This window comes from Myotis davidii, unplaced genomic scaffold, assembly GCF_000327345.1.
Source record: "Myotis davidii unplaced genomic scaffold, ASM32734v1 scaffold79, whole genome shotgun sequence".
Classification (NCBI taxonomy): Eukaryota; Metazoa; Chordata; class Mammalia; order Chiroptera; family Vespertilionidae; genus Myotis; species Myotis davidii.
Genome location: NW_006294339.1, coordinates 8,237,175 through 8,247,859, shown reverse-complemented (window position 1 = coordinate 8,247,859; position 10,685 = coordinate 8,237,175). Strand labels below are relative to the sequence as shown.

The 10,685-nt window shown below is 40.9% G+C and overlaps 1 long non-coding RNA gene across 1 annotated transcript in view; it reads left to right on the top strand.

The window, feature by feature from the left end:
* The window catches only part of LOC102755761, an 88,137-nt gene extending 77,846 nt beyond the window's left edge, over positions 1-10,291 (top strand). The window contains exons 6-7 of the long non-coding RNA XR_435908.2: positions 1,798-1,928; positions 10,176-10,291. This is a non-coding gene — a long non-coding RNA (uncharacterized LOC102755761). The remainder of the gene's footprint in view (positions 1-1,797; positions 1,929-10,175) is intronic.
* Positions 10,292-10,685: the final 394 nt, after the last annotated feature.

Genomic DNA, 10,685 nt, shown 5'->3' with positions numbered 1-10,685 from the left:
CTTCTTTGTAATTGACAATAAGACTAGTTATCATTTTCCAAGGAATTACTTTGGGTCAGGTCTTGGGTTAAAGTATTCTCAATACTTTATAGTACATTAAACCACACCAAATTATCATTTCGATAGGTCAAAACAGTTAAATATTGGCAATTGCATGATTCCACTTAATTGCATCTAATGTTTTCAGCATTTCTGCAAGTTAAACCTTAGCTGGGCCAGAACATGGCACACAGGCATCAAGGCAGCTGACTAGTTTGTGCCCTTTCAAGTTGCTCATCTTTAAATCTCTAGAATTTATAGAGAGGTTGAGGGTAGCGTGGAAGTGGATAAAGGGAATTGCTATTGGTTGCGTCAGCCAGTTTTCTATTTTACAGGAGAGTTAAACTCTGGCCCACAATTTCATGAAGTGCTCTGCAAACCAAAGTCCTCATGTTAACCAGACACACCTGTCCTTAGAAAGTGGTTTAGCAACTATTTATTGTTACTTAATATTGCCCCTCCACAACTTCCAGCAATTGATTAAAATATTTCTTCTAGCAACATAGTCTACTCTTTGTGAAAGAAGTTCTGGAAAATACTTCTTTTCTCCTACTGCATTTCATTTTCAGTGATATGATGATGAATCATAGATAGCTGCTTGGAAGGTCTAATAGATTCCATCTGGCTCTGCTTATATGCTCCCCATTTTGCAGATGAGGAACTCAGACTTTAGATCGTTAATGAACTTGTTAAAAGTCATACTGCCAGTACAAGCTAGAGCTGGGATTTGAGCTCAGGTTGGATGACTCCACATCCAGTTCTCTTAACCATTGCAGACCCAGCTCTGGCTGCTCTCAGGAATAGTTTTTCCTAGTTAAGTTATCTAAAAACCTGGCTGTCAAGAGTGTAGCCAGCCTGGGATAGAATCCTGCTTTGCACTTACTTGTTGTGTCTCTAAGGTAAATTAACCTCTCTGTTTCAGCTTCCTCATCTGTAAAATGGAGCTGAAGCTGCATTCTTAGAGAAGTTGTAAAGATTGAATAAATCAAAATACCAGCTATTATGATCACTTATTATTTTCTATCCCCATAAAGCTAATTTGTATCTTCATTGCCTTTCAACTGCCCTGTGTTGCTGAAGCCCCAGTGTGTTGGGGGCTAGAATTTACTGAACCAGGAGCCAGCCTATTTAAGAGCCCACAGAATCTCATCCCCCTCTTCACGTGGAACTGATGCCAGGAATTCTAAATGTCCAACATTAGTGATTGGATGGTGTAAGTCAAACAGCCACCAATAATCCCCTAGTGTTAGATATTTAGATTGTGCCAACATTTTGCGTTTATAAACACAAAGAGCAGGGACAATTAGAGGAAAATGAACTAGAAAATTTAAAAGACTGAGAGACTGAATATATAAACAATGGCCAGACCACATATGACAATAGAACTCAAACCCACAACCTCTGCAGCAAGCAACCTGGGAGTCAAACTACACCTCTGCAGCAGTCTTCCCAGGACTTGGTCAATGACTGCCAAATTCCCCCTGCTGTGCCCCCACTTCCAACTCGGGACCAACCAGAGAAAGCCAAATACAAACCAGTCACACAAGAGGCTTCTCTAACCTGGTTCCAACTCCCTCATGCCAATAATCTCCAATAAAGTACATCTGAAGCCTGTGTTTCCCACTAAAAAGATTTCCCACCACCTGCCTGCTTGCGAGTCTCTACCAAATGTGATGATGACTAATTCCTTGCTATAGCAAGCTCTGAATAAGTAGCTTCTGCACACTCTCATTTGGGCAGTCTTGTTTATTCCCACAGCTTTTCGGGAGGTTCCTCTGAGGTATGGTTTGCACTGCCCACAACCATGGATCCCAGCCTACACCCAGGGGTGGCACCGAGTGGCTCCTTTTCCTCACTGCTTTACAGCATCAAGAGCCAGTACCTACAAGGTAAGTGAGCACTGGGTCTGAACTCCACACTCCCGTGTTGAGATTCTTAGCATCTATTCTTGATTTAGTAACCGGATTTTGTTACTAGTTCCTAATTGCTTGGCATCCTTTGTGAAATCAGGCCATTTCTTCCATCCCCTTTACTTGTTTTCCTCTGTCTTTACATAGGCCCTGTAAGCCTGCTGTGTGAGCTATGCTCAGAATGGTGAATTTGTGGCTCTCACCAGACCAACATCCATACAGCCTTTGTTGTGGGTCACCAATAAAATAGGGTAAAGTTCTCCTTGCATCTAGATATTTTGTCCTAAGCACTTAGCTTTTCTCAGTTTGTTTGTTTTTCTGCCTTCTGAGGGTGAGCGGAGTGGTTGCTGCCTGCATTTAGAGACAGCAAACTGTCAGATTAGGGTCCTGAGACACACAATGCACAAGCATTGCTTTCGACGGACTATTGCCGGCTCTCATGGGGTTGTTCAAGTTTGCATCTTCTCCAAGCCTCACAAAAAAAAAACACAAAACTCCATCTTGCATGTACTCTTATTACAATCCTAATTTATTCACTTACCTAAGTACCATAATTTCAGCAAGATAATTTGGGCTTTCACTGGCCACTGTGAGGAATATTTGAAGTTGAACAAAATTGTTCATTTGAGAGATACTTGAAATATAAAAGGAATTAATATTTCTAAGGCCCAACGTTGTTCAAGTTTGCATCTTCTCCAAGCCTCACAAAAAAAAAACACAAAACTCCATCTTGCATGTACTCTTATTACAATCCTAATTTATTCACTTACCTAAGTACCATAATTTCAGCAAGATAATTTGGGCTTTCACTGGCCACTGTGAGGAATATTTGAAGTTGAACAAAATTGTTCATTTGAGAGATACTTGAAATATAAAAGGAATTAATATTTCTAAGGCCCAACGGGTAGCATTTGTTTTGTTTTGTTTTTTTTTTTGACTGATGTACAAAGGCCTTCAGACAAAATTCTGATTAAAAAGCTACTTATTAAAAGATGTTTTGGCCAAAGTTATGAGTAATTTGACAAACTTAAAGTACCAGAATACTCCCTTTCCCTAGTAAATCATTTCCTTCCTTGTCCTCTAGTTACCCCCTAAATATAGCTCTATTCTTCTGATTTGTCTCCTTCTGCCCCTGTGTTGATACTTTTTACCTTGACAAGATGTCCTATATTTTCCTAAAAGACTCTCTTGAAGACCTCAATATGTCAGTTACCTGTAAATATATATCTTGCCAGATATGAAAGCTATAGTATAATTGAAACCATGAACCCAACCTGAATTAAAAATTATAATTAAGGATTTCCCTAAACCCTTAGGGAATGACCAGCAACTATTCATAGAAAAATTTAGAATTGTTTTGAGCGCATACAACCCAGGGTTACCCGGCATATCAACTTTTACACATTTTGGTTGGAACTTTAGATGCTAAATCCTGCATGGCAAAAGGGATTGGACTGATTCAGAAAGGGACCTATAGGATCTCTTTTTCCACAATAAACCTGAAGGTCAAAGAAACACCTAGAAAGTCTCCTAAAAACGAAACCTTAAATATTTCCACTAAAACTGGTTGGATAATAATTTAACTCTGCAAACAGAGAAAATATGACACTGTAGGAGGTTTTGGGATAGATCTGAAAATAACTTCTGACAACATTTGTGAGCACAGACATAATAGCAGCTCTTTAATTGGAGACTTAATAATAAAATAGAAGTTAGAATGGAAAACACTCCTTTACCTGAACTATAACACTTGGTGCAACATTTTGAAAGGGCCCTAGAGAAAAAATGAGACAGGACTCCAAATAAATATATGGACCTGCAGCTGAAACAATTGGGTGGCCCACTTCCTAACAGAGCACTTACTGACAAGGATACCTGTAGAATTTGTAAACAGAAGGTAACAATGGGAAAAATATTTTCCTATTTTGGAAAAGAAAAAAGAAAACAAGGAATAATTTCTCAGTTCAGATCAATGAAAGTACTTCACAGTAGTCTGCTTTAGTAAATTAACTATAAATATAAATGGCCACCCTCACCAATTCTTGGTAGATATATATGCCACTCTTCCTTTTTCTTTTTTCTTTTCTTGTCACTCTTTCTACATTAAACTGCGCCACCTTTGATCAATCTCTTCCTTGGGAATTACTTATTATTTATGTGAATACTGTGGGCCATGTTTCCAATGGAATAAAAAAGACTGCAAGAAATATATAATTAATTCTACAATAAGTTGTTAATGGTACCACTCTTGCCCTAGGTAGATAACAGATCAGTCTCAACTTGTTGGTATGAGTAGTATGGACAATTGCATTGCTCAAAATTTTTGGTTGGCTCTTAGTCATTGTAGTGTTTGTGTCATTGCTAATAGTCCTTGTTTACTTAGATCATTGAAGTGGGCATTATAGAGCAGGCTATACTTAACCATTAAGAAAAGGTGACTTAATCCTCTAAGGCCAGTTCTCATAGCCTACAGGATTTGTTCTCTTTTCCTGAATTGGTTAATTGGTATTCCTCATACCAATAATCTTAAAGGGACTATTAGTTGCCCTTGCTTTTGTCTTAGTGGTTGTTTTACTGGCCCATTATGTTCTATACAAAGTTGTAAATGCTTCTGTACAGCAGCTCCCTTATCAAATGGTCACCATGATAACATGACAGTAAAAAGGTCAAAAAGATCTTTTGGTCCAATTGACTGTGGAAACAACTGGGCAATTCTGGGGCAATCTGAATCTCTGGTCTTCCTTGAATTGGTCAACCTCCTGTAAATGAAAGAATGATCAAAAAGGGGACAGAGGGACTGAATATACAAATGGGAAATGGCCAGATTACATAGAACAATGGAACTCTGACCCAAAGCTCTAAATATGGAGTCTGGACTTGGATAGCTTAGATAGGAGGTCAGCAGACATTTTCTGTAAAGTTCCAGATAGCAAATATTTTAGGCTTTGTGGGCCATATGTTCTCTGAAATAAAAGTCATAGACAGTAGTAAACAATGGACATGATTGTATTCCAATAAAACCTTATTTATAAAAACAGGCAGTGGGCTCATTAGGCCTGCTGGCTGTATTTGCTGACCCTTGGTTTACATCTCTGAAAGTTTAAAAGCTTCTCCCTCTTTCTTACTAAGAGGAGAAAATGAAAGGATATTAACACTGATGAACTAGGCATTATACTCAGAGCTTTTACATTAATCATATTATTTAATCCCTGCAAATGTATCCCTATGCTACAGATAAGAAAATGGAGTTTCAGAAAGCTAAAATAGATTGTCTACAATCACATGGCTGGTGGGAAACAGAAACTCCTGACTCCAAAGTTCTCTTTCTTTCCCATCATCTCAGCTCTTATTTTCCATCCTCATGTCTTCCTTCACTAGCATCCCTGGTCACCCTTGCTTCTGACTCTATAGCAACAACAGCAGCAAAGAAATAGCAATAGAAACTAACTTTTATTGGATGATATATTTATAATATAAATCCTTATTTATATCAAATAATCATATATATTTTTATTTTGTCTCCACAAAAATCCCATGAAGTATATTTTCCATTTCCTAGATAGGGAACATCAAGTTCACAAACTGAGAGTTGGCAAGTTCAGCATTGGAACCCCTGTTTCCTAACTTCTAAATCCCAAAGTAGGACTTTATTTCCTGGTCACCATCATTTAATTAACACAGGAGAATATTTCTCTCTCTCTCTGGACCTCTCTAAGTACAGCTGCCAAGTCAATTCTGACCAACAGAAGTACCTGAGACTGGATTAATGGTTTTGGAGGGAATATCAAGTTCAATGGAATGAAATCCTGTTAAAGCAATATGGACTGGTGTCCAGGAAATATCAGAAACTCTGGTGCTTTGTCAACAATTTGGCTATCAGGCTAAAGTCCACCTGGATTCCTCTTTAAGGAGTTCTTTAAAGGAAAAATGACTTCTCAGAGCATTTGATGCAGATCACTCAAAGTCCTAAGCAGGAAGAAACCGCTGGATTTGGCTGACATTTCCCAAAATATAAACACATAGGCTCACGGGTAGAAAGTCTTTGAGTTTTTTAAAAGCTGTATATTGAAAGAGAAAGAATTCAGAACTATCTCAAGATGATATGATTGGAAACTCTTCAGACTTCTTCCTTTTGCAGTCCCATTTTAGGCACTTTTCTGGCTTGACTTGAGGTGAGCTTCTGATGGAGAAGTGTGCCTGCCTCCCAGTCTCCCACTTGACCTTCCTCCCATTCAGTAGCCTGTGTCAACAGAAATGTTGGAGGCTGCAGAGGAGGCTTGGGGGGAAGCTTTCAGTGGTCTAATGAGGAAAGTGCTATGTGAGCCCCAACACTGTGTCTGTTTCAAGATCTGACCTTGCAACCTCAGACACTAAAATGCCACCAAGGAGAGGCAAAGGAAGGAGAGGGGAGGAAAGGAGTTTTGGAAAGGGGATGGAAGGGAGGGGAGGGAATAAGAGAGGAGGGAAGTGATGGGAAGGTGAGGCAAGAGAGGAAAAGGGAAGGGAAAGGAAGGGAAGGGAAGGGAAGAGGAGAGAAGGGAAGAGAAGAGATCTGGGTTCATACCTGTGCAAGTATCTAACATTTCTGCCTCCATAAGAAAAAAGAAATTTTTTCCTGTTCAACAAGATGCATGCTGAATAGCCAATATAAACAACTAATGTCCATGACAGTCTCCTACCTCAAAGCCTTAGCTTTCCCAAACCCCTGATTGCCAGGGAAGCCTATAGCAGCACCCTCAGTGGAGGACACTTTTGGGTTCCGAACCCTTCTCTCTTTGTCTTTGACCCCTTAGGGCCCTTCTCTCTTATATTGGGCTTGGTGTACAACCAGTAGAATATTGGCACCTCTGTCATAGAGGCACCTGAATGGTCATCTGGGTCAATGCTTTCAAACATGCTCTGGGGAGCCATGGAGCTTCCTAAGACACCCACAGGTGCAAAGGCCCCTTTTGGCTTCCCCTTCCCTACCCTTCCACACAAAAACCTTTCAGTTTGGAGGAGCTCACCTTTAAACTGTTTTTCATATTGAGCTTTTGTTCTTTTGAAGGAGATTCCAAGTCTAAAAAATGTTTGACAGTTACTGATGCAGCCCAAGCCCTCTACATGTCTCATTCATCTTTGTACCTCTGATGCCTACCATAGAACCTGGCACAATGGAGGCGCTTAATGACTATGTATGGATGAAGACACGATAAATATTTCATTCATTCATCTACTCATCTGTTCACTGGAGAAACACTTGCTCAACTCCTGTTGGGTTTTGAGGACCATTTGCCCATAACTTCTGTGACCCCATTGACTGCCAGCCTTCAGTTAGCCAGTGCATGTGGCTAGGAAGTGTCTTCTTCTTCCCTTGCTGTGCCATCTCTGTGTGACCTGTGCTGTATCCCAGAGCACTTCAGTCCGAGGGTTAAAAGTGAGGTGATATTAACAGTAACAAATGTTATTATATATTTTTTTGGTTTATTCCCAACCCACTCTTGCACATTTTCTCTCATTTGCTGGCCTGGTTCCTCTTTAAGACGTGCTCTGCTGTAATCTTTGTGTCCTTACTCACACACAAGATAAAAGTGGTGGGAAGAGCCTTTTGCTGCAAAAATATGGAGCCTTAATAGAATGTGTATCCGAAAGTGCTTTGAGCAAAGGAAACAGCTCTTTAAGGGTCAGAGGTTGTTATTAAGTAGGGCTGTCTGTCAACCAGCTGGGTACTTGTGAGAAATTTAGGATGCCATGGAGAAGATACTCGCCCAGAATAATTGATGCTATTGTTAAAAAAGCACTTTGTGGTCAAGTATCAGCCAAATCTTAGTTTTCCTCATGAGAAAATGCCACAGCTTGTTGGTAGCATCTCCATTTGGTACTGGTATCATTCTGCCAGCTATTTAACCTAGACTTGTGGTCCGTTGCATCATTCAGCTAACTTTTAACGGCTGTCTTTTAATGTTTTATCCATTCATTCATGAACTGAATTATTCAACAAATACTCTTTGAATTCCCACTGTGTGCTAGGGATTCAGCAATCAATGAAATAGTCAAGAATCCTGCCCTTTTGGATTTTATATTCTAGTGGCGGCAACATGTACAGTAAATGAAAAGAGAAATAAAGATGGAGATCTATATGGAGTTTCAGATGTATTGAGCGCTGAGGATAAAAATAAAAGCAGGGAAGAATGTTAGGGAGTGCTGGGGGGTGGGATTACCATTTAGTTCACATGGCCCAGGTAGAAAAGAACTCTTGGCAAAAATGATGGTAACCCTTGGAGCTAGGGGATCTATTTTACAGATGAACACATTGGCTCAGAGAGGTGAAGTGACTTGGTCAATGTCACACAGGGGATTAGTGGCTGAGTAGGTATTTGGACCCAGATCCGTGCGACTGTGTATCCAGGCTCTTTCTACTATGCTACATTGCCACAATTTTTTTCATCTGTTAAACCCAGGGCTGGGCTAAGCCAGGACGTGTAGAATCTCACCTTTCTGGCATTAACAATCTTATGCCAGTGGCCTTTTCTGAGGGCTACAGAACCTTCTTACTAGTAATTGCTATCAGCAATATCAGAAATGACTGATGCCATATTACCTACTCTCCTGCCCACTTTGGAGTAATTATTTCTGGTTAGAAATAATCTAAAAGTTTGATCCTTAATGCACAGACACAATACTGAACAGTGAAAATGGCAGCATGTTCCTGCTGCTCCTAGATGCTGTTAAAATTAACCGGTGTGGGGGCATTGCTATTGTTTATGGTAACACATAATTTAGGTTTTAAAAATTATATTCATGAAGATCCTGGAAAAAATAATGCTGAAGAAATTTAAATAGATGGGATGCCTGAGGATTCTGGAAGGGAAGCACACAGCCAGGCTGTTGATGAGGTGCCAGAGATTCTGGGCCAGTGAGTCCTGTGGTGTGATGTAAGAGGCATGCTGCTACCTAGCTGTGCCTGAGAGCAGAGCCTTCAGGATCACTAGCTGGATCTTGTAGCTAAGTTCCCAACCATGAGAACAAGGGTTGCCTTTTTATTCTGCTATACCTGTAAGGTCAGGCACAGTGCCTGGTACTTGGTTGACGTTTCAATAAATGTTTGTTGAATGAATGACTGTATGATGACAAAAAGATCTAAACCCAGGTAATATAAGAAATAGATGCTGGAATGGGGAATATACACTGCTCTTTCTACATTCCCTCACCTACTCCTGAATCTCACTCATGCTCCCTAGGATTTCCTCTGTAGTAGTTCCCTAGGGAAGCCAAGAGAAATATCACAGGCTGAGTGGCTTAAACAGCAAAATTTTATTTTCTTGCCCTAACCCCTTGGTCGGCAAACTGCGGCTCATGTGCCACATGTGGCTCTTTGGCCCCTTCAATGTGGCCACAAAGTTTCAATTGCACTGTACGTGTGTGCCCACACATGGTATTTTGTGGAAGAGCCACACTCAAGGGGCCACAGTTTGCTGACCACTGCCCTAATCTATTTGGCTCAGTGGATAGAGAGTCAGCCTGTGAACTGAAGGGTCTTGGGTTCAATTTCGGTCAAGGGCATGTACCTTGGTTGTGGGCACATCTCCAGTAGGGGGTGTGCATGAGGCAGCTGATTGATGTTTTTCTCTCATCAATGTTTCTAACTCTCTCTTTCTCTCTGCGAAAAAATCAATAAAATATATTTTTTTAAAAATTTATTTTCTCATAGTTCTGGAGGCTAGAAGTCCAAGAATAATGTGTCATTCGCCTTAATTTCTTCTGAGGTCTCTCTCCCTGGCTTGTAGATAGCTGTTTTCTCCCTCTGTCTTCATGTGGTTTTCCCTCTGTACATGTCTTTGTTCGAGTCTTTTCTCATTGGGAGACCAGCAAAATTGAAATAGAGCCTACACTAATAACCTCATATAACCTTATCACCTCCTTAAAGGCCCTATCTCCAAATGCAGCCACATTCTGATTAGGACTCCAACATGTGGGTTTTGGGGGGCATAACCTCTTAAGCAAATTACTTGCATTTAAGTTCTCCTCTCACTTCTGCTTTGCAAGGGGACACAGGTTAAGTTAAGGCAGTATTTAACCTTTCTCTTCCGCCTCTTATCTCAAACTACACATTTATATGTTTATCTATCTATCTACCTATCTATCTATTTGTGTTGTTGTTGTTTTTTGTTATAATTGTGCTGTTGATGCTGTGTGTGTGTGTGTGTGTGTGTGTGTGTGTGTGTGTGTAAAATTTCACCCAAATAGAAGATCTCTTCAAGAAATTCTGTAAGGCGGCAGCTGTGCAAGTACCAGAAGCTCATGACTGTCAAGTTGGCCCTGGATGTGGAGATCACCATCTACTGCAAGCCTCTGGAGGGAGAACTGGCTGGAATCTGGGATGCAGAACATCAGTATCCACGCCAGTGCCACCCTTGGCTACTCAAATGGGCTGATGAACCCATTTTATGGGAACCTCAACTATGGCCTGAGCTTTCAGGCCAACCTGGGCTCTGGTGGGAGCTCTTGCTCCTTCAATTGCACCAACTCCTCCAAGACGGTGGTTGCGAAGAAGATTGAGACCCAAGATTGAGAGCCAAGATGGGAAGCTGGTGTCTGAATCATCTGATGTCCTCCCCAAGTGAATGACTACTGTGGGCCCTCCTGTCCTCCAGGCCTTGGGAAAGGAGCTGTGCAGGGGAGCAGCGAGCACAGGAAGCCCAGCCTGAGGCTCAGTCCCAGTCCTCAGCTCACGCTTGGGGTGGGGGTTTACTGCCT